At 35.1% G+C, this 25,944-nt stretch overlaps 1 protein-coding gene across 1 annotated transcript in view; it reads left to right on the top strand.

Annotated features, from left to right (window-relative positions):
• The window catches only part of MYO16 (myosin XVI), a 654,868-nt gene that overhangs the window by 149,089 nt on the left and 479,835 nt on the right, over positions 1-25,944 (top strand). The gene's annotated exons all lie outside the window — the stretch shown is intronic.

Genomic DNA, 25,944 nt, shown 5'->3' on the forward strand with positions numbered 1-25,944 from the left:
TTCTAGAATTTCTAATTTTACTCACTTTGACCTTATATTTAGAAGTGCTTGCTTCAGCACACAAATGGTCTCAGTGTCTGATGGTGTTTCTCTTCTTTACCATGAAGAAACTGGTTTCATTTCACATATAAACAAGGATTTAAATCTATAATTGTCAAACTATTCACATTTTTATGGTTCTGCTATACCATTTATCACATCTGGAAATAATCCAACCTAATATGCAAAGTTATATATTTGCTAGTTACTGTTATTCATGAACTTCATATGCTGACCACTATTTTCATTTATATAACTAATATTTATTGATCACCAATTATTTTTAACATCATAATTTCTTCTCTTAAGTAAATTATAGTTTATTCATTCAGCAAATATTGATTGACTACTATGTTCTAGGTGCTACACAGTGAACAAAAAAGACATTTGATATTATAGAGCGATAGCAAAAACAAACAAGCATGCACTGGAGGTGTACCACCAAGAAATTTGATTAATGGATTAAAAGAGTCTCAGTAGCCTCATTACCACTATGTTTTAGCCAGCCCACCATACATCCACAGAAATAATAACGTACTTTCAAATAAATTTTGTTGAAATACATTGTCATAAAAATTGTAATTAATATAGAAATATGTTCTTACAAAAAACCTCAAAGTTGAGATTTATTTTTCTTAAATGTCATTGTGCATTTAGTCTTTGATGCTCAATATTCTTTTCATTTTCCAAAGCTCACTGATGAGTAAGAGAGACTGTGCACATGCACTTATTCAATAAATATTTGAATGCCTTCTATTCTATACTAAGGGGGTCAGCAGGGAACAAAGGAAACAGAAATAACTGCCTCTTGGAGCTTATGTTCTACTGGGGAGAAGCAGAAAGAAAAAACATAAATGAATGAAATATATAGTATGTCAACTAAAAAGAATTGTTGGAGGAGACAGAAAGAATGAAATAGAGAGTATTAAGGAACAGCCTGATGGAGAAGGTGACATCTGAGCCATGAGCCTTGTGGAAATGTGGAGCAACTGTACTGGTCAGAGGGAAAGGCAAGTACAAAACTGAATTCTAGCATCTTGTGCTTAAGGAAAAGCAGGAGACCCATGCAGCTGAAGTGGAGTTGATGAGGGCAGGGCAAGTCATGAAGTCAGAGATGCACTGGAGCTACTTGAACCTGTTGCAAGGATGTTAGATCTACTTTTACTGCTGGTGATTAAAGGAACCATTGGAGGGTTTTGAGTGTAGAAGCGACATGATATGACCTACATTTGAAAAGATAATCCTGGCTGCTCTGTTGAATACAGACTGAGAGAAGGGAAGAAGTATTTGGAACACTTATAGGAAGCTATTGCCACTATCCAGACTAGGTGGGTGAGGTGGTGAGAAGTGGCTGATGTCTGGACATCTTAAAGATTAAGTTTTCACTATTTGGTGTGGGATTGGATTTAGGATTTAAGAGTTATAACAGGAGCCAAGGCTGACTTCTATCTGTTTTGGTCTGAGAACTGGAGAATTGAAATTTGGGCTTGCTAAAGTGCAAAAGAATGTTAGAATGAGAGGCATGAGGTTTGGTCTAAAAATGAATGACAAATATATTTTAATCACGTTTTTCAAGTACTTCAGGAAATCATTATCTGTAAAAATTTCATTAAATTGCAAGATAATTATTTATTGTGAGTTTTTGTCGAGATGAGTATGAATGTTTCCATCGTGTATGTGTGTGTGTGTGTGTGTGTGTGTGGGTGTGTGTGTGTATACAGACTGAAAGCCAGATAATAGGAGAGGCAAGATTTGATCCCATAGAAGCCAGCTTCAGAACTTGAACCTCCAAACAATTTGATCTGCTGCCATATTGCTCATGGAATTCATAGAGCACTAAAAGTCTCAAAGTGGATCAATAAGATTATGATTTTATTTAAATATCACGTATTTCCCTTAACACAGCTTTCTAACTCAATTATTTAGAATTGAGGAAAATTAAGAAATATTATATAGAGTTGATTGTCATTATTTTTTTTAGTTTTACAGAGTGGGCAAAAGTAGGTTTATAGTTGTACATATGAAAAATAATACAATAATTAATAAACAATTATATAAGAATAAACTCTGTATTTTGTGTATTCACAACTGTAAACTTACTTTTGCAGCACCCTATATTCTATAAAGTCACCAGAAACACTGAATTAGTAAATTCTGAATTATTGCTCCTAGAGGAAATAATATATAGGGTTCCTGCAAGCCTCTGGTCACAACACATTCTTCAACAGATCTGTACAAACCTTGTCTTATGTGTATTTCTGTTTAAAGGCACCTTATTTAATATATTGTTGATTCGTAAACATTAAATTCATGAGCAATAACACTATAACTAATGCTTGAACAAAGTTTATCAAACACACATACTTTCTATTAATGTTTATCACAGCCATCTTACACTTAGGTTATTAAGAAGCAACTTAGCATAATGCTTAGGAACCATTTTGAACAGTGAAGTCACCAGCAAAAAGCTCAAAGATGCAGAACAAATGTAGGACTAAATTGACTGCAATAAAGACCTTTGTTTACACTGAGAGCAGAAATGAGAAGGTGGTATTGCCTTGTTGGGCCTTAGCTTGCAAACCTGCACATGAGATGACTAAAAATTTTCACCACTCTGTGCAGGTGCATGAATGATCATGAAAATACCATGAGTAATGATTTTGGGAAGTAGGCAGGTTCCCAGATGTTGAATCTGGGAATAATAAGTATCAATTATATATATTACTAAGCAAAACAATTGACACTTTTTAGAATTTTAAATATGAATAAAAATCATCTAAATTCTGTATGTTTAAGGAATTGGGGTGAGCCAAAAAATGATGCATTTCTATAATATGTTTTCAAAATTTAGACAAAGTCTCATTATTATTTTTACAATTTCCATCATATAATTGAATAAGGTGTTGCAGTTTCCTAGAAATTTTACAAATGTAAAGCATTTCCATGATGTAAGCAATACACTTAATATATAAATTCTTACTTTTATATAAAGAAGTTTAATACCAGAGAGGTTATGTAGTAGAGTAAAATTTTAAATCTAAATGTTTTGGCTCTCAATAAAATATTTTAATGCATTATAATTTTATATTTAATATGTAAGTATACATTATGAATTATAATTATACAATGTTAAATCAGAATTTTCTTTCACTTATTTTATTGTTTATTTGAACATCTCATATATATATATATATATATATATACATTTTTAATTATATTTTATTGATTATGGTATAACAGTTGTCCCAACATTTTCCCCTTTTTCACCTTCCACGCAGCACCCTCCCACTCTCTTGGACAATCCACACACCATTGTTCACGACCATGGGCCATGTATATAAGGTCTTTGGCTACTTCATTTTCTATACTGTATTTTACATCCTATGACTATTCTGTAACTGCCTATTTGTACTTCTTAATCCCCTCATCTCTTCACCCATTCTCTCACAATTCCCTCCCATTTGGCAATCATCAAAATGCTTGCCATATCCGTGATTCTGTCTCTGTTCTTCTTGTTTGCTTAGTTTGTTTTTTAAATTCAAATGTTGATAGATATGTATTTATTGCCATTTTACTGTTCATAGTTTTGAACTTCTTCCTTTTCTTAAATAAGTTCCTTCAGCATTTTGCATATAATAATGGTTTGGTGATGATGAACTCCTTCAGCTTTTTTCTTGCCTGGGGAGCTGTATATCTGCCCTTTGAATCTAAATGATATCTTTGCTAGGCAGAGCAATCTTGGCTATAGGTCCCTGCTTTTCATGACTTTGAGCATTTGTTGTCAATTCCTTCTAGCCTGCATAGTTTCTTTTGAGAAATCAGCTAACAGTCTTATGGGGATGCCCCTGTAGGTAACTAACTGCTTTTCTCTTGCTGTTTTTAATATTTTTATCTTTAACCTTTGGCATTTTAATTTTGAAGTGTCTTTGTGTGGGTATCTTTACATTCATCTTGTTTGGGACTCTCTATGCTTCCTGGACTTGTATATCTATTTCCTTTACCAAAGTAGGGAAGTTTTCTTTCATTTTTATTTTTTCAAATAGATTTTCAACTTGTTGCTGTTTCTCTTCTCCTTCTGGGACCTCTATGTTGCAAATGTTGGAATGCTTGAAGTTGTCACAGGGGCGGTTTGCACTGTCCTCATTTTTTAAAATTCTTTTTTCTTCTTGTTGTTCTGATTGTTTGTTTTTTGTTTCCTTATCTTTGAAATCAGTGATTTGATAATCTGCTTCATTCCCTGTAAATTGTTCTTTGTTTCAGTTAGTGTATCCTTTGTTTCTGACTGGATTGTGTGTGTGTGTGTGTGTGCTGTTGAGGTCCTCAATAAGTTCCTTGAGCATCCTTATCACCAGTGTTTTGAACTCTGCATCTGATAAATTGCTTATCTCCATATTTTTAGTTCTTTTCCTGAAGTTTTGATCTGTTCCTTCATATGGACCACGTTTCTTTGTCTCCTCATTTTGGCAGCCTCCCTGTGTTTGTTTCTATGCATTAGGTAAAACTGCTATGACTCCCTGTCTTGGTAGCATGATCTAATGTAGTAGGTGCCCTGTTGTAGGGTCCAGTGGCACAGCCCCCCCATCACCCAAGCTGGATACTTAAGGTGTGCTCTTTTTGTGGGCTGAGTACACCCTCCTCTTGTAGTTGAGCCTTGACTGCTGTTGTCAGGTCAATGGAACAGATTTACTCAGACCAATCAGCAAGGACTGGTTGTGATCACTAACAAACAACCTCTTCCCTCTGTGGTGGATCAGCTGTGTAGGTGTAGGGTGGTGGTGCTCTGATGTGGTCTGTAGCTCTCCATGGAGTTCACAGGCCCTGGGGTTTCCCACATGGTGTGCACCAAGGTCAGCCCCAACCTGTGTTCTGCTTGGGGCCACCATGCATGAGCTATATCTGAGATGGCTACTACTTGTGCTGGGCTTGGATGTTCTCAGGTGAAGCCAACATATGCTATTTGCTGCTGCTTGTGCCTGGTCTGGGGCTACTTATCAAGAGTTATGGGGGCTGGGGGCTTACTGAGGCCAGCTGTGGCTTGCTTGAGCGGATTTAGGAAGTTGTGAAGCATGAGCCAAGACCAGCTATTCATATGGAAAAGTTACTGTTAACAGCTTGAGTAGGCCTGTAAGTTGGTAGTCTCAGGGGAACTCCAGGGTGGGGCAAATAGTGTCAGCAAGGTTGATTAAGTCTCAGATATGGCACCCACCTGCTGGTTCTGGTGCTCTATGGGGGGAAGGTTCAGAAAAGGTACAATGGCCTCTGCTCTCCATTCTGCCTGGGAGAAAGCTGTCCTCCAGCTCTCCTCTTGATGCAAGACAGTTCAGTTCCTTCCTGTATGCCACTGATACCTTTCAAGCTGCTACCCCAGTGCTGAAGCTCAGAGGGAATGAGCCTGAGCAGGTGAGTTTGTGTGGGCTCTTTAAGAGGAACTGCTTGGTACCCCAGAAGTTTCTTCCACCTACTGAATCCCTGCTGGTTTTTTCAGCCAGAAGTTATGGGGACTTATTTTCCTAGCACTGGAACCCTGGGCTGGAGGCCCTTGGCTGGGACTCCTCACTCCCAAGATATCCCTACTAATTTTTTATCCACCACACATGGATGTGGGATGAGCCCGTTTTGTATCTCTGCTCCTCTTATACATCTGGATGATTGTAATTTCTTTAATTCATTAGTTGTCAGACTTCCATTCAACTCAATTTATGATGTTTCTGAGTGATGGTTGTTCTATAGTTTAGTTGTAATTTTGATGTAGTTGTGCGAGTAGGTAAGCCATGTTTACCTATGCTGCCATCTCTATATTTATTTTTTTTCAATCTGCACTATCCAATTTTAAAAATATTTTCTAATTTGTGTCATATTCAAGCTTTAATGCTTTATAACAAATTATTTTCTAGATTTTTTAATAAAATAATTTACTATAATATTCTAGTTCCCAGATTTTAAGAAGCTTTTTGATTATTCAAAAATAAATAATTAAGACTGAAAAGTAATTAACTCAAAGCATGTCAAGTACTATTGTCTTGAAAACCTTGACATTATATTTATTTTAATATGTTCACATATATATTTCTAGCATGTTTCTTAATTCATCTGTGCCTTGAATAAATGCTTTTAAAATATATTCAGAATCTACTCCATCACCAGCTTGCTGAGAGAGGAACAATAGATTCTTTTTTACTATTCTACACAATGTGATATAGGGATAGGTTTCTGTATAACCCTGCTCAGTTTTCACTTCTTTTCTGATATGATTTTAGATTTAAAGGTTTTCATATATCTGTAGCATGCTAGATCTGAATTTTCACATTTAATTTTGCAATGTGGCCACAGTTGCCAAGTTACTTTTTTCTAGTAGCAGTTCTAAAGCTGTGACAAAGCTGCACATTTTAACAGGTCATTGCAGTTCCAACCGTAAGAAACAAATATTTATTTTGGTGTTAATTATTTTGAATGAAAAATATTTAATAGAGTAAAACACTGTATGATATTTGTACTGAGAAAATTATTACTTGTGTTTCTCCTATTGAAGATTTTGGGTGGATATGATTTGATACATATCCTGGAGTTATTTAATCAATTTTACTATTATATATCATTTCAAGAAATTAGTAATGACCAGGGAAGGAATATTACAGGGAGGCCTTTTGAAATATTTTCACTCCTTATATTTAGAAGGTTTAGGAGGAAATATTAGCAAATGGGTAGCCATTTACTAAGTGATGTTCAGTAATATCTTTATCATTGTTTCACATCAGTAACAATGGAATAGTTGCTGGAAATTGCAGTGAATATTTTCTTGATCTCTGGCCATTTTTGTGTTTGAACATGTGATGTTAGTAATTTCATTGCCTATTGAATGAAGTGTGTCATAGACTGTGTCTAATGGGTAATATGGAACTAGATAATTTAAATGGGTCCTACAGGCAACTGCTGTGGCCCAACAATTTTGTCAGAACTGAAATAGGAAATTATATTTCAAAAACATATTACTTAGTTTGTGTAGGTGACTTAAATTGATAGATAAAAATTAAACCATTTCAAAACTTCACTCAGTTGCTTAGACTATTCCTGGATTAAATACTACTATAAAAAAAATGTATGTTGTTTAGTTATATATAACCCTTTCCATCACTTTGATTTGTTAAATATTAGAAGATAGAGTACTATGCTATATTTCAGGATGTTATCTACCTCCCTAGAAAATGAGATAGAAATCTGAATGGTTCACAGTAAACCTGATTTTTCAATAAGAACTATAGCAGAAGAACTGAGCTTAAAACCTCATTACCAGCTTTTTATGTACATGACCACATACAGTAGTCTCTTTCGCCACAGCTGAACCTGACTTCAACTTCACTGAGAAAATCTGTCTTCAGGCTTACTGCCTTCAACTTCCTACTAACAAACTATTGACGTTTTTCTATTTCTTCAGTCTTTGTTTTATTCTCAAAGAGGTGTTCATTCTCCTTTGAAAGGTAAATCCCCCCACATCCTCTCTTAGATTCTACTAATTACCAGCTCTGTAAGTATTTCTCTTTCATCATTTGTTCATCTCTTATGTTCATAGTAATTTTATTAGCCTTTACTCTTAAATTTATAGTTATATCCTGGTATCATTCATTAATTAAAAATAAGAAAAATGATGAATTTTAAAAATCTGTCACCCTATTGTCTTTCTTATTTTCATTGTCAAGCTTCTCTGAAAAACAGTATGCTTTTGCTGACATCATTACATCACCTCCTGGTCACTCTTCCATCCAGGCAATCAGGTTTCTGTCCACTCAAGGCCCTCAAAATGGCCCTGGAAAAAAACACTTTTGATACATTGATACATCTTTGTGATGAAGTCAGTGGGCACATTGCATTGTTTATTCTACTTCATGTATTTTGCTTGATATAGAGGCAAGTTGATCAAAGAAGAAAATCGGGCAAATATCCAGTATTTTCCCAAAATTATATATATTTTTGGCTAGTGAAAGTAATATTTTGAAGGAAGCTGTTCTGGTTCCTAAGCCCTGTTGAGCTCTTTAGTTCTTTTTTATTCATTCATTTGTTTCATTGAGGTATAATTAACCAATAAAATTGTATATATTTTTTAAATGTATAACATGATGATTTAAGTATATCCTCCTTGTGAAATGATTACTGCAATTAGGTTAAATAACACATCAATCTCCTTACATAGTTACCATTATAATTAGGTCTATGTGTCAGGTGCTGTGCTTACTCCTGAAAATACATGAGCAAGAGAAACAGGGTCTCTGGTCTTAAAGAATAATACTCCCATGAAGTAGAAAGTAAAAAATGAGCATAAAGCACAATTTATACCATACATCAAATTTTAGCTTTCAGTGTAGTGGGTTAAGTAGACAGTACTCTGGAAGTTCAAAGGAAAGAGTGCCTCACCTCACCTAAAAGGCACTGGGGGCAGCAGTGGAGTAAGGTTGAAGAGAGACCTAACTCAGGTGTTGCCTTTGGGAAAACATATTAAACCCTGGCAAGTGACTGTGGGTTTAGCATGGCAGTGATGGGAATGAAGTATATAATGATGATATATATTATATATTCTGATGGTGGAATTAACAGTAATGTTGATGTTTTCTGTAAAGGAGATGAAAAAGTGAAGTGAATTTAAAAACGACTCCTAGCTTTCTGTTTTTGGGAAATTGGGAGGGATGGTGCAATTTACCAAGAAAGAAAACACCAGTGGAGAAATCTTTTGTGAGAGGGCCATGCATTTTTTTAAACACATTAAGGTCAAGATCCCAAGAAGAATTCCACCTGGAGAAGTAGGCAGCTGGGGCTGGAACTCGAGAGAGAGAGAGAAGCTGTATTTCCATACACATGGTAACAGAAGCCCTCAAGTAAATCAGATCAAAACATTAGAATGTGAAGCCTGAAAAAAAAAAAGGACTTTTGAAATAGGGTGCCAAGTAAATCAATTAAAAGATTGTTAGAACACAGGAGGCTGCAACAAAGATTGGAAAAGAGAAGCCATATTTATAAGGAAAGGCTGAGGCTTACGTTGCTATGAAAGTCAAGGGGAAAAATTCTTTGAGAATATCCTTGTGGCGGTGGCAGAGCTATAATTTACAGGAGCAGCTGGTCATTTGAACATGGGAAAGCAAACTCAAAGAAAGTTGTGAACTGCATTCATAGCTCAAATATAAAGGTATATTAAACTTTTTGTAGTTCCTCCTTATGTACCGGGGTTGGGAAAAGTAGGTTTACCAATAAATAATACAGTAATGAATATTAATGCAAGAATAAACTCTGTTTTTCTCATACTCACAACTGTAAACCTATTTTTGCACACCTCTGTATATAAATATTACAGTGTGGGACATTAAAACTCTCATAGAACATTCTAGACTAAAGAAAAAAAAGAGTAAGCACTAGTACCATAAGACTAGAGATAAATTGCACGTGAAGGCCATTAGCACAAGGTATTAAGGAACAGAAAATACCAACTGCCTGTATATTCAGTTTGTTGGCAAATGAATCTAGAAAAGGCTGTATTTTTTCAGAGCAGATATGTAGTGTTCAGATTAGCAACATATGCCTTTATAAGAATCAGAGCAAACAGGCTGGTGTTGGAGAAGAATTTAAATGAATAATAATAAGGTAGCAGAGCACTGGGTCTCTCATGCAAGGTCTTTAGTCAGTAAATATTTACTAAGTACCTGGTATGCTTAGCACAAAACCATTATACTAGGGAAATAAGTGATTTAGTAAAAAATATAGTTATTTGAAATTATATTGAATTTACCCTGATCATATGGGACTCTACTAAGTGAGAGCTATGATTTCTTTCCTCAGCTTTTTCTCAGACACACTCAATAGGCTTGCTTACAAAATTGTATCTTTTAATCTTTCATTTGGCTCACCAGATAGATAATTGTTAACTTATCTGAAGTTTCAGTCCTCATCTTTGAATTTAAGATTTGAAACTTACTATGGACCTAAGTAAATGGTCAGGTGTTTTCACCTTGTTTCATAGTTTTGCTCATTGTTTATTTTGAAAAATATTTTTCAATATAAATATTACATGTTTATTGTAGGAATTTGAAAGACACCACAAATATAATGTAAATTTCAAATCAACAATAATTCCATTACATAGAGATATCACTGTGTTTTGATTTTGATGTATTTTTTTCCTTTCTTTTTTTTATTATATGTTTTTCCATGTCTGAGTCCCTTTTCCTTTTTGCTCAATCCCTCCACCCCCTCCACTCCCCATGCTTCGCTGTCATCCTCCTCTCTATCTGTGAGTCTGTCTCATTTTGCTTGTTAGTTCAGTTTGTTCATTAGATCCACATATGAGTGAAATCATATGGTATTTGTCTTTCTCTGATTTTTATTTCACTTAGCATAATGTTCTCCAGGTCCACCTATACTGTTGCAAATAATAAATTTTTCTTCTCATTTGCAGCCAAGTAGTATTCCATTGTATAAATGTCCCAAACTTATTTTATCCATTCATCTACTGATGGACACTTGGACTGCTTCCATCTCTTGGCAATTGTAAATAATGCTGCAATGAACATAGGAGTCCTTATGTTATTTCAAATTACTATTTTGGGTTTTTTTACTAATGTTCCCAGAAGTGGGATTGCTGGGGCAAAAGGCAGATCCATTTTTTAATGTTTTTGAGGTTTTGCCATACTGCTTTCCACAGTGGCTGCACAGTCTGCATTCCCACCAACAGTGCAAAAGTATTCCCCTTTCTCCACATCCTTGCCAGCATTTGTTGTTTGTTTATTTATTAATGATGGCCATTCTGACTGGTGTGAGGTGATATCTCATTGTGGTTTTAATTTGCATTTCACTGACAGTTAGTGACATTGAGCATCTTTTTTTAAAAAAAAAGTATTTAATTGATTATGCTGTTACAGTTGTCCCAATTTCTTTCCTCTTTGCTCCCCTCTGCCCAGTACCCCCTTCCCTCCAGCAACCACATCCCCTTTAGTTCACATCCATGGGTTGTGCATATAAGTTCATTGGCTTCACTCTTTCCTATATTATTCTTAACTTCCCCCTGTCTATTGTGTACCTACAAATTATGCTTCTTATTCACTGCAACCATTTCTCCATTTCTCCCCCTTCCCTCTACCAGCTGATAATCCTTCAAATGATCCTCATACCTATGATTCTGTTCATATTCTGATTGTTTGCATAGTTTGTTTTTGTTTTTATTATATTAGGTTCTGTTGTTGATAGTTGCGAGTTTGTTGTCATTTCAATGTTCATAATTTTGATCTTTTTAAAAAATAAGTCCCTTTAACATTTCACATAATAATGGCTTGGTGATGACGAACTCCTTTAGCTTCACCTTGTTTTGGAAGCACTTTAACTGTCTTTTCATTCTAAATGATAGCTTTGCTGGATAGAGTAATCTTGTTGTAGGCCGTTGCTTTTCACCACTTTGAATATTTGCCAGTCCCTTCTTGCCTGCGAAGTTTCTTTTGAGAAATCAACTGGTAGTCTTGTAGGTAAACCTTTGTAGGTAACTCCCTTCTGTCTTGCTGCTTTTAAGATTTTCTCTTTATCCTTAATCTTTAACATTTTAATTATGATGTGTCTTGGTGTGGTCCTCCCTGGGTCTAGTTTGCTTGGGACTTCCTGAGCTTCCTGGACCTATATGCTATTTCCTTCCCCAAATCAGGCTGGTTTTTCTTCATTATTTTTTCACATAATTTTTCAATTTCTTGCTCTTCCTTTTCTCATTCTGTCACCCCTATGATACAGATATTGGTACATTTAAAGATAACCCAGAGGTTCCTAAGCCTCTCCTCATTTTTTTTCAATTCTAGTTTCCTCTTTCTGTACTGGTTGACTGTTTATTTCTTCCTTATATTCCAATTTGTTGATTTGAGCCCTGTTTTTTTTCTTCACTACTAGTTTTGTGTGGATTTTTTTTTTCACTCAGTATAGCCTTCATTTCTTCCATGCTTAATCTTTTCTGTCAAGTCAGTGAGGATCTTTATCACCAGTGTTTTGAATTCTGCATCTGTTAGGTTCACTATCTCCTTGTCTGTTAGGTTGGCTATACCTTCATCGTATAGTTCTCCCATTGGAACCTTGATTCATTCCCTCTTTTGGGCCATACTTCTCTGTCTCCTCAACTTTACAGCCTTCTGTGTTTGCCTGTGTTTTAGGTAGAGTTGTCACTCTGTTACATTGTAAGGGGCAAGGCCTTAGGTATTCGTCAGTAAAGGGCAACCCATTTCACCATGTTGTGGCACTGCATGTGGAGGAGGGGTCTGAGAGGGAACAATAGTGCTTGCTTAACACTGGCCCCTTTTCCAGGCACTTCTTCCACTTCCATATGGGACTGCCACCTCTCTAGCTTTTGCCCTGGCCATGGTTCCTAGAGTTGGTGGGGCTGCGGATGTTCTAGGACCATGGGGGCCCTCTAAACAAACAGAATCTTCTGAGAGACCAATAGTTTTTTATGCTGCCCCAACCCTCACTGCACATTGCACAGTCAGAAGTAATGAGTCTTTATTTACTTCCACACTGGAACTGTGAGCTGTGCAGTCTGGTCTGGTTCCAGGATCGCTCCCAGGTGTCCCTCTCAACTTTTTAAAATGTTTGACTGTACTTTTCACTGGCCTGCCACTGCCGCTGCTGCTGCCACCACCACACTGTGTCCTCTCCACCCTAGCTTCACTCCTCCTACCTGTCTGGATGAGTATTTCTTCTTTGTATCTTTCTTTGTTGGACTTCTGTGCAGCTCGATTTCCTGAAGTTTCTGGTTGTCTCTAGTTTTGAGGTAGTTGTATTCCTTCTTAGTTGTGAAGGGAAATATAGCCTGTCTACTAATGCTTCCATCTTTGCTGGAAGTCCTGTGAATCTTTTCATATGTGTATTGGCCATCTTTATGTCCTCTTTGGAGAACTGTCTATTCAGTTCCTTTGCCCAGTTTTTAATTGCGTTATTTGTAAGTTCTTTATAAATTTGAGATATTAACCCCTTATTAGATGTATTGGCAAATATGTTCTCCCATTCTATGTTTTGTCTTTTTATTTTGTTGATGTTTTCTTTTGCTGTGTAAAAAAATTTTAGTTTGATATAGTACTATTTGTTTATATTTCTTTTGTTTCCCTGTGTAGGAAGGTATATCTGTTATAATATTGCTACAAGAAGTGTCTGAGATTTTGCTGCCAATATTTTCTTCTAGGATTTTTATGGTTTCAGGTATAACATTAAGTCTTTAATCCATTTTAAGTGTCTTCTTGTGTGTGGTGTGAGAAGGTGGTCTAGTTTCATTTTTCTGCAAGTATCTGTCCAAATTTCCCAACACTATTTATTGAATAAAGTGTCTTTAGCCCACTGTAGATACTTGCTTCCTCTGTCAAGTATTAACAGACGATAAAGATGTGGGTTTATTTCTGGGCTCTCTACTCTGTTTTATTGATCTATGTGTTTGTTTTTATGCCAGTACCATGCTTTTTTTTTATTACTATGGCCTAATAGTATATTTTCATATTAGGTAGCATGGTCTCTCCAACGCTATTCTTCTTTCCCAGGATCACTCTTGCTATGTGAGGTATTTTGTGGTTCCATATAAAATTTTGAAATATTTGTACTAGTTCTGTGAAATGTGTCATTGGAATCTTGAGAGCAATTGCATTGAATCTATAGATTGCTTTGGGTAATATGGACATTTTAATGATGTTAATTCTTCCTTCCACGAACATGGTGTATGCTTCCACTTATTCAATTTTCTTCAGTGTCTTTTAATTTTCCAAGTACAGGTCTCTTATAACCTTGTTAGGTTTATTCCTTGAAATTTTATTCTTTTTGAAACAATTGTGAATGGGATTGTTTTCCTTAATTTCCCTTTCTGTTAGTTTATTATTGGCATAAAAAATGGAGCTGAGTTCTGGATATTAATTTTGTATCCTGCTACTTTGCTGAATTCATTTATCAGTCCTAGTAGCTTCTGGGTGGAATCTTTGGAGTTCTCTCTGTACAGTATCATATTATCTGCAAATAAAGACAGTTGACTTCTTCCTTTGCTATTTGGATGCCTTTTATTTCTTCTTGTCTGACTTCTGTGGCTAGGACATCTAGTACTATGTTGAATAAGAGAGGTTAAAACTGACAGCTTTGTCTTATTCCCCATCTTAAGGGGAACACATGTAATTTTTGCCCATTGTATGATGCTTGCAGTGGTTTTATCATATATGACCTTTACTATGTTTAGGTATGTTCCCACTATTCCCTTTTCCTGAAAGTTTTTATCATAAATGGGTGCTGAATGTTATCAAATGATTTATTTCTCTGTTGGTATGATTATGTGGTTTCTAGCCTTCATTTTGTTTATGTGTTGATTCACATTTATTGATTTGCAAGTGTTCTACCAACCTTGCATTTCTAGAATAGAATCCACTTGATAATGGTGTGTGAAATTGTTGTAGTATTCAGACTGCTATTATTTTGTTGAGGATTTTAGCATGTATGTTCTTCAGGGTTATTGGACTATATCTTCTTTTTTTAGTGTCTTTATCAGGTTTTAGAATTATGATAATGCTCGTTTTAGAAAATGGGCTTAGGAGCCTTCCCTCCTCTTGAATTTTTTGAAATAATTTGTGAAGGATAGGTGTTATTTCTTCTCAGATTGTTTGGTAAAATTTTCTTGTGAAGCCATGCAGTCCATGGCTTTTGTTTCTTGGAGTTTATTTGATTACTGCTTAAGTTTCACTAGGTGTAATCTGTCTATTCAGATTCTCTGATTCTTCCTGATTTAGTTTTGGAAGATTGCATGTTCCTGTGCTGAATCATCCCCCATATTGCGAGACCATTTTTCTCAGGCAGAGTGCTCCTCTATGAATGGCATCAGCCTGAAAAGAAGCAATAGCCCTGTCTGTAGGAATTACTCTACCCCACCCTGTGGATCTTAAGCCAAACTACTCAGTACAGCTTAAGGCTATATCATTAAGATTAACAACTAAGGCAGATTTTTGAGAGCTTTGAGATATTAGCTGACCTTCCCTTGGATCCAGTGCTGGGAAAAGCTGGTATTAGTGTGCAGCTTTGTCCTTTCTGCATGAGCCCACAGCCAGTCCCAAGCAGCATCTGCAAAGTACTGCACCAGAGTCTTTTCAAATCTACCTAATACATAGAAATAAACACAAAGAGGCAGCCAAAATGGGAAGACAAGGAAACAGACCACAAATGAAAGAACAAGAGAATTCTCCAGAAGAAGAACTAGATGAAATGGAGGCAAGCAATTTATCAGATAGAGAGTTTAGAACAATGATTATAAGGATACGCAACAGAATGAAAGCAAAGAAACAAACAAACATAGAAACCATAAGAAAGGACCAGTCAGAAATAAAGAATGCAATATCTGAAATAAATAATACATTGGAAGGAATGAACAGTAGGGTAGATGAAGCTGATGATTAGTTCAGTGATTTCGAAGACAAGGTAGAAGAAAACACTCAAGCAGAACAGCAAAAAAATATGAAGGGAGCTTAAGAAACCATTGGACAACATGAAGCATAACAACATTCACATTATGGGAATGCCAGAAGGAGAAGAGAGTGAGCAAAGGATAGAGAACTTATTTGAAGAAATAATGACCAACCTTTCATAATCTGGTGAAAGAAAGAGACACACAGTCCATGAAGCTTAGAGAGTCCCAAATAAGTTGGACCCAAGGAGGCCTATACCAAGACACATATTTAAAATGGCAAAGCATAAAGACAAGGAGAGAATCCTAAAAGCCACAAGAGAAAAGCCAGTAGTTACATACAAGGGAGCACCAATTAGACTGTCACTGATTTCTGATCAGAAACATTTCAGGCCAGAAGGGAATGGTGTGAAATATTCAATGTGATGAAAAGCAAGGACCTACAACCAAGGCAACTTTGCCAACCAAGGCTATAATATAAAATTGAAGGAGAAATAAGGTTTTAACACCAAACCAGTACTGCAACAAATGTGAAAGGGCTTGCTTTAGGAAGAAATGGAAGGAAAAGAGAAAGAAGAAAAACAGAGTAAATAGTCTAATAATAAAATGGCACTAAATATTTATCAATAATCACCTTAAATGTAAATGGCTTTAATGCTCCAACCAAAAGACATAGGGTAGCTGAATGGATAAAGAAACAAGACCCATGTATATGCTGCTTCCAAGATACCCACCTAAGATAGAAAGATGTACATAGACTGAAAGTGAAGGGAAAGAAAAAGATATTTCATTCAAATGGAAAGGAAAAAAAAAAAGCTGGGGTAGCAATACTTATATCCAGCAAAATAGACTTTAAAACCAAGGCTATAATAAGAGACAAAGAAGGACACTACATAATGATAGAGGAAAATGTCCATCAAGAGGTTATAATCCTAGTAAACATTTATGCATCAAACATAGGAACACCTAAATATGTAAAGCACAAATCTTGATGGATATAAAGAGAGAGATCGACAGAGTCATAGTCAGGGATTTTAACACCCCATTGACTTCAAATGGATAGAGATTCCAGACAGAATATCAACAGAAGATAGTGGCAGATGACTAAATGTATTTAATTAATATCTTCAGAGCATTTCACACCAAAGAAGAATATACATACTTTTCAAGTGCACACGAAACATTTTCTAGGTTAGACTGCATGTTAGGACACAAAACAAGTGTCTATGCTGTGAAACTAGAAAGCCATCACAGAAGAATACTGAAAAACACAAAGACATGGAAGCTAAATGGCATATTATTAAACAATGAATAGGTCAACAATGAGATCAAGGAAGAAATCAAAAGATACCTTGAAACAAATGAAAATGAGGACAGAACAATCTAAAATCTGTGAAATGCAGCATTACAGGTCTATCTCAAGAAAAAGCTCAAATAAACAATCTAACTTTACACTTAAAGGAACTTGAAAAAGAACAACAAACAAAGCCCAAAGTGAAAAGAGGAAGGAAATAATAAAGATCAGAGCAGAAATGAATGGAATAGAGTCTAAAAAAAATACAAAATACAAAAGATCAATGATTCCAAAAGCTGGTTCTTTGAACAGATATACAAGATTGATCAAATTTTTACCATATTCATCAATAAAAAAAGAGAGGACCTAAGTAAATAAAATTAGAAATGAAAGAGAAGTAACAACTGACACCACAGAAATAAAACACATTTTAGGAAAATATTATGAACAACTATATGCCAAAAAACTGGACAACCTGGACAAAATGGATAAATTCTTTGATGTATTTCTTAATCCCCCTCACCTCTCCTTCTTCTCCACACATGGAATACCTTTACAGAATTTAACTGATACCATATTTGCATCTTGGAAACCTGTATATTTATACATATTTTTGGCACTTCTCAAGGCTTTAAAATTTTCTTCCACAACATGGTTTTTAATAATAAGCAGTTGCACTATATAACTATTATTAGTCAATTATTTTTTATTTTAGAGATTTTATATGAATTTTCACTACTTTTTCTAGTTTATGGTACTCTACATCATTTTATGACTATGGCAATAAATATGACAAATATTTTCGTTTGTGCCATTATTTATTTTCACTTTAGATTTTTATTTGTCAGACAAACCCATATTTTAAAAACTTTTGTGAGGTTTATTGGAAGCCTTATAAAACTTAGCCACTTCCTTCCTGTCAACCCTTCTCTTCAAAGTTTTCTTGTCAGATATAACTACTTTCAACTCTTTTAGATGATTCTTCTGGTTTTTAAAATCTATTTCATGCTAAATAAGTTTATATTGCTACCCCGTGATTTTTCATCTTCAGTCTGGAAGATGAAAATTCAACATTTTGTTCATACACTCCCAACACCCATTAGATACATACATTCTTCCCATGTTCCCATTCTCCCCTTATTGTCATCAAACTTTTGTCATGGCAATATGTACAGATTTCTTTTGTATGACTGTATATTCTTTTACACTCTAGCCACTTGGAATTCTATGATTACCTTTTCTTTCTTAAAAATTTTGTTTAATTGACATGGTTTATCACTTGGCATGGCAGCAAAGCTACTCAGAAATACTTAGGTATACCACAGTAACAGTTACTGACTTTAGGATGTTAACAGATTGAGCTGTGAAAATGTGTTCCAGTATAATTCAACTACTATAACAATTTAAGTTGTTGTAATACAGTAGGTTTAAAATTGTTTATTACCATAAACATTTGTAGTCATTAAAATATCAAAGTACACTTTTATCATAATAAGGCCTTGATCCATAGTCCCTTAGATAAACGGATTCCACAAGTGTATGGTCACCTATATTATATGCTAGAACCCAAAAGAAATCTAGAAACCAAAGGAAAATTACACACTTCTAATTTTCTTTCTCTGCTTAAACAGTGGGAATCTGTGGGAACGTCTCTACTTTAGTGTTACGGCTACACAGGCGAGATTAAACACTCTGAAACAGTGTATAAAGTAAGCAAAGGATTATAATGATTGCCAGCAAGTCGGGCAGACCCTGAGCTGGTCTCTAACATGCTCCGATGTCCTGGGATTTTTAGGCAGGGGCTATATGCTGGTAATGCCCCTTTGTTTCTTCTTTGGTGGGAAACAGCCTTAGGAAGAGGGGGGCTGGGCAAGACTGTAGGAATGTCTTGGCAGTAACAGGAACAGAAATTTGCAAGGCTATAAGGTTATCTCCGGCAGCAGCATAGCTCTTCAGCCAGGGAAGAACTCCCTGCAAAGCAATCTATTTTCAAAGGGCTAGACATTCTGTAAAGCACAACCTTCACAAATGTTACAAACAAGACACAAGTAAATGGAAGGTGATAGAGGCTGAGGTGCTTTTAGCTTGTAAGTCACCAATTGTTACAACACTGCTCCCTACATTCCTCTCTCCAAGGCTTTTTAGCAAGTCCTTGCTACTTCTTACAAAGAACATCTGAAGCCCCTACATATTTACATATTTAGCAAACCTCTGCAACGTTTTACAGAGGATAGCTGATGCCTCTACATTAGAACAAAGACCCATGTATCTTCTCCTCCAGTTCTCTGTTTTCATGATTGTGGGCAGGTAGAACCTCAAGAGTCCTCTGGTTGATCGGACTCAAGTACCAAGACTGTGGTTCCTTCCTTCTCAGCCCGATTCACAAGTGCTTATCAGGGTTAGTTCACTTTGTTTCAGGTTCTGCTGATGTACACCCTACATGACAGCCCTTCTCCCTGACTGAGGTTTCAGCTGAGTTTGGGGAAAAGACATGATTCAATGACTAGGAGTAGGAAGATTTAAGAGTTTCTTCACCAGTTCCTTTCAATGGCATAAATATTTCAGAATGAGCGGATTTGTGTTCTGAATAATCTTTATAAAATAGCATTCCTGCTAACTGCCCAATTCGACAATAATAAAGAATATAAAACAAGGCAGGATAAAAAGAGTAGGTACTTTACAAGAACATGTGCATCTGTTATTCCAGATTGTTTTCGGTTGCCTTTTTGGGTCAGTACCTACTATCAGTTTCCTGCAGTGATTTCATTTCATTTTGAGGGGGACTCACTGATTTGCTTGTCTTTTTATTAAAAGTCTGCTGTCTTTGTTTTGGTTTGTTTGAAGCTATAGCAGTTCTCTGGAGTTTGTCCTTGAAGACAAGCCAGAATTGTGAGAAATTTTTCTTTTTGTTCTGATATAATTGGTTGTGAGCAACAGAGAAAGCTCTGCAGTGCTTTTCTGAGTCACTGAGTGGGAGATAGACTTTCAAAAATCTAGTATATTACTTGGAAATAAATGAATTGTACAGATTTTTTTGAGATCTCTTTCAGATGTGCCTGTTTCAATTTAACCTTTTGTAAATCTGTTTTGTTACCTGTGGTTTGTTTTTAAGAAACAGTTTTATAAAGAGTTCCCTTATACATCTCAGGGCATGTAGCATTTTTTTCAATACCAGCAATAATAGAGGACGTTCTGTTTGTTTTTTCCTACTATAAATACTGTACTCAAAATTTTAACATTGTGCCTATGTCTTCTGGGAATGACATTTTAAAAGTATGCTTTACTTTTGTCTAAAATTATCTTATCTTTTCGTTGTTGGTTTTGTCAGCCATATTGTATGGTAAGAATGAATGGAAGAAGGGAAGTAATTAAACCCAATCTACCATCTTCAATATTGCTAGGAGCTCTGGACTGAATTTCCTTTCTCTCTTTCCTACTATTTCATTCTGTACCATTCTTTTAAGGTTTTGAATTCTTAAACTTAGTTAAAAATTGTGTGGGCACAATGGATGGATAATTTAATATACTGTAGTTCATGGTTGTCTTTGCAAATAATTCATTTTACATGATATTCTAAATCTTCCAGCTACTTTTGTTAATATAGATATGTTATTAAATGTCCTGTCTATGTGAAGCACTTGGCTGGGTACTGAATAGACTTATACTGAAGATAACTGTAATATACTTAAGCACTAACAGTTGGCTCTACTTTGCAAATGAAAAGGCAGAATTAAGTGGTTTGACCTTGGATACAAAACCAGTGAGCAGTAACCCTGCACACAGAGCCAGCTTTTCTCACCCCAAGCCTCCTTTCTTTCCATTATGCCAAGGGAAGGCCCCTTCTTCCTCCTCTGCATCCTACTGCCTCTAACTCAAACTCTGTCTTATCTTTTTGTGTCCCTATTTTACAATTGTCTGAGTTCTAATATTTCATTTTCTAATAGTTTCACCAAACTCACTGCCTTAATGAATGCAAGATAGTAGAAAATACATAACTACAATTTTGTGGACTTCTGTGTAAGAAGCCCCATTTAGATTTCTTCTTTTTATCTATATCTCTTTTGTTCTTTTGAATGTGCATTTCTTATAGTATAGCAGCTTTTATTGTTTAACATGAGTCTTCATGAATATTCCAGCAGTGAATATTATTACATATCCCAAATATAGGGATTTTTGGTCAAATGAATTTGAAAAATTTGGGGACAATTTTCAACTGGTTTCTTTAGTACAGAGCTTTGAATATGCATTAATATGCTAATGTACCCCCCAAACCTTATAAGATATGGATATAGGATAAAATGTTTTCCAGTGTAGTTTCTCAAACAAATATAAATAAAACAATTTATGTAATCCATTTGATATATATCTTTGAGGGAAACATAATGAAAATCAAGTTAAATTGTGTTTCCCATTTATGATTTATCATACCTGAACACAACATTTCAAATAGATTGGTTTTTAGAACTTTTGCTCTCTCCTGTAAAGAATTTATGCTAAAAAATTATAAGTACTTTTTAATGTTAACAAAAGAACACAACTCCAGTTTTTAAATAGCCAAAGCTCTTGAAAAGATTATGTAGAAAAGAAATACGAATAGCCACAAACATGTTAAGAAATAGATAGCTTTCCCTATGATTAAAACTGCTAATTTTAATAAAGTTATAATCAGTGTATCAAAGCATCACATTAAACATCTTAAATTTACACTGTGGTATATTTAAGTTATGTCTCAATAGAGGTGAAAAAAGGAAAATAAATAAAAATAATAGAGCTCAATTTTCAAACAAGATTTTGAGAGTTTGTACTCATCTGTATTTGACATTCTATATTTTATTTTATTCCAAGAGTTAGCAAACTCTGCCCCATGGACCAAATCTGGCCCACTGCCTATTTTTGTATGACCCATAAATTAAAATTTTACTTTGTAAAATGGTCAAAAATAATCAAAACAAGGATAAAAATGCTGTAACCTGTGAAAATTATATGAAATTCAAATTTTAGTGTTCATGTGAAACTTTATTAAAAAAACAAATAAGTTCTGAGATATAAAATTATTAGTGGTAAAATATAAAAATATAAATATAAAATATTAAATATAAAATTTAATATTCTTAATAATTTAGCCATTTACTCACATACAGCTATTTCCTGAGCACATATAGAATACTAGAGAGTGTAATTTATTATGGATATAGCAATATCAAAGTAATTTCTCTCATAGAGTATAAAACCTAGTGGGAATATTTTTAATAAATAAATAGGTGTTTTTAAGACATTGGGTCATAAAACTGAGAAAGTTAGAATAGAGTAAGGTAATGTAAAGTGATGAATTTGGGGGAATGAGGACTTTTAGATAAGTGATTCTAGGAAGAAAGTTGTAAAGAAATAGGCATTTCTAGATGACTGGTGGGGGGGGGGGCATTCCAGGCAGTCCGGAACTAAGCATGTGTGAGGGGACTTCAGGAAGGTCTGTGTGGGGAGAGTGAGTGGACAGCGGAAGTGATGGGTAGTGCGAAGCAGTGGTGCAGACATGAGAAAGAGTTGAGGCAGTCTCTGGTCTCACAGTACAGTTCCCTGTGTCCTTAAAATAAAAGCTTGCAAAATGAAGCCCTGGCTGCTGGTGCTCAGTGGATTGAGCATCGGCTTGCAAGCCAAGTGCGCTGGTTTGATTCCCAGTCAGAGCACATTACTAGGTTGCACATCAGGTCCCCAGATGGGGGCGCAAATGAGAGGCAACCACAGTGATACTTCTCTCCCTCTCTTTCTCCTTTCCCCTCTCTCTAAAAATAAAATAAATAAGTAAATAAATAATTTTTAAAAATCCTGAGGTTCATGCTTTTAAAAAAGTTAAAAAAAAAAAACAAAAACGCTGGCAAAATGCCAGTCACACTTTCTCACCTAAAATAATTGCTTGTACATTATATTTTGGTTTGGAATAACTTTCACTATTTCTTGTAGTGCATGAATCCAAAATTTTCTTCAAAAAATGAGAAACCATTTACAATTCAAAATCACAAAACATTCACTCACATTATTTTTCTATTTTCCTAACATGATAGATGCCAGTATTTTTATATTTTAATGGAATATTTTGTGACAGCATATTTGAGGATTATGTAAATATTTTATCGCTTAGTAGATATTTGCTTTAATTTTAGTGTCCTTTAATGACTCTCATTTGAATCAATTATTACTATAATGAATGGTAACTTCTAATTTTATCTTTTTCCACATTTATTAACTGCTATTATATTGTAAGGAAAAGCATTTTCCCCTATATTCAGGTGTTCATTTGTTTATTGATATCAACATGAACTCTCATGGATCCTTAGCTGCAGATTTACATTGCAATACAAAAAATTCGCCTTAACCAAGTGATGAAAGTTACAACACCAGGGGAATGCATGTGTCTTCTGATATGATAGCAATGCAAAGAACATGCCATCCCCTCTGTGCTTTTCCTACCATATTATTGTAAGGACACATCAGAGAAGATCTTTAAAAAATATGAGGAACTGTTCTGAATTGTAGATTTAAAAAGGAAGGGCAACTAAATGCACTGGGTGACTTTGGATTACATCCCGAGGCAGGGGAAAATAGCTATCGAGGATATAATTGGAAAAATTAATGACATTTGCATACGGACTGTGATTTAGGTAATAGCATTTATTAATGTTAAATTTTTTTCTGATTTTCAAGAGAAATAAAAGAAAAGGAGAGAGAGAGAGTGAGGGGAAAGTATAAAGGGTGGAATATTAAGAGTATTAATTTTCTAGGGTTGCCATTATAAACTACTACAAACTGAATGGCTTAAAACAACAGAAATTTGTTGTCTCACAATTCTGGAGGTCGAGAGTCTGAAATCAAGGTGTCAGTAGGGCCACGCTCTCTCTGAAACCTTGAGAAGAGAATCCCTCCTCCTCTCTTCCAGCCTCTGGTTGCCCCAGGCTCTTGGTTGCGGCAGCATCACTCCAGTCTGCAGCCATCTCCACATACCCATCTTCCCTCTGTATCTGAAAAATTATATAGTGGATGCTTACATGAGTAGAATGAAGATTGAAATATGCAAAGGACATTTTTTAAAAACGTATTTAAGAATGTCAGATCTTGGGAGAGAAAAAAGAAATATTTTAGAATGCAGGACACTAGCCACACTGGTTACTACAACATGACACCCTCTTAACTAATTATATCTACAATGATCCTGTTTCCAAACACGGTCACATTCACAGGTACTAAGGGTTAGGACTTCAACATTTCTTTCTGCAGGATGCATTTCAGCCCATAACATGTATACAGGAATTCTTTGTACTAGTCCTGCAACTTTGAATAAAACTGAAATTATATCGAAAAAGTTACCAAAAAGTATTAACATGTAATGGTGGAATTTATTTATAATATATATGCCATTAGGTACCTCTAATGAAAATTTTATTATTAATGTATTAGAGAATTATTGCTAAATCAATTGACAAGTATATTCATTGACATTAAATTGTTACATAAAGTAAAATAATATTTATTTGTTTATATGTCACCTGATTGGCAGTAAATAAGATTCCTGTCTGGGGGAAATGCTATATTTGAATTCCATTTTTCAATACTCCAGAAACATATTTTAGAACAAATTGGAAGTTGGGTGGCCTCCAGTCTGAATAATTAGAAAGAAAATGTGATTAGGGCTCCCAGTAGGAATGAAACAGAAAACATTTGAGAAGTTTCTGTTGATTTTGCATATATATCATTGATTACTTTCATTTCCCTAATGGAAACCAATCACCATGTGATTGATTGATTTTCCTGAAGCCAAGTGAAGTACTTGCCTCTGAGTCTATATTGTGCAAAGACAGTATTTTTTATTGAGCTGTTCTTACCAATTGCTAGTTTTACTTAATTTGGAATTTCTCCTTTTATTTAGACAAAATATAATCACTATTGTCAGTATAAGGAATTTGACATCTGGTGATTAAGTGTTGGAATATAAAACCAGGAAGATATTATACACACACACACACACACACCCTTAGGGCTTAGGGCATCAAATATATATGAGTTCTCTTGAGTCATGAAAAAAGTATCTTGCATCTACTCTCACTCCCAATATTCTTTTACACCCCCAGTTCCTAATACATATTTTTATAAAAGTATAGCATTAAGTAATTTTTAAATATTACTTAATATTGAGAAAATGTGTAGTGATTACTGAAGTTATTGTTCCATAAAATAACTGCAGGCTTGGGTAGTCTTTGTTCTATATTTGAAAATCTAGTCTAAAATCCTCAACTTGTCCTATTTCTCATTCCCTGAAATAACATAACAATATACAAAATCAATTGCACAAACAAGCCCATGAGAAAAGTTACTGTTGGCATCCTTATTCTGAGCCATGTCTCCAAGGAAAAAATATAATTAATACATGCACTACTTCGGGCTTCTTCTCTGACTTTTATGTTTTTAGCTGAGGAATTATGTAGTGGACACTTACATAGGAATACTATTTGAAATATTAAAAGAACATTTAAAAAATATTTAAGATTATGTTTTGAAAGAGAAAAATTATAATTTAGAACATGTTTCAAATTCTTACATTAAAAAGGGACAATATTAAGAGTAATATTTTTATTGAATTGAATTATTTGTTAGCTCTCACTTTGCAAAATTGAGGAAATTCATTTTATGTTCTTAAGTGGTTCAGTGTCAGTGGTTCAGTACTAACACAGTACCTTATAAACTACTAATTCCCAACCCCTTGGGCCATTTTGCTGTGTGCTAGAAATGAGACTATCCTGATCATGTTAAGAGAAGTCTTCTGACATTTTGAGGAAGCATCCTGCTTTGAAAGTCATCAGTGCCTTATTTCCAGTGGGATCCATTAGCAACTGTAATTACACAATAACTTCCAAGTTAGTCAGCCTAAGAATAATAATCAGTCATGAATCTTATCAATGATGTTTTTTTAAATAGATGTACAATTTCAGAATTCTCATTCAGGAAATACAGTTTCTCCAGGGATTCTATAGGACCCATGTTGTTATTGTGCATGATTTGGTTGGTCTGTGGACATCTAGCAATACCAAATGGTCTGGGTGGTGGTGAAGAGCTCCAGGACTACTGCAGGTAGGGCACTCTAGCCCCCCCCCCCCCACACACACACAAAATTGAAGCTGGGAAAGGAGGGAGGGAG

Source organism: Furipterus horrens, unplaced genomic scaffold (genome assembly GCF_987537825.1).
Source record: "Furipterus horrens unplaced genomic scaffold, mFurHor1.1.pri manual_scaffold_12, whole genome shotgun sequence".
In the NCBI taxonomy this organism is placed as follows: Eukaryota; Metazoa; Chordata; class Mammalia; order Chiroptera; family Furipteridae; genus Furipterus; species Furipterus horrens.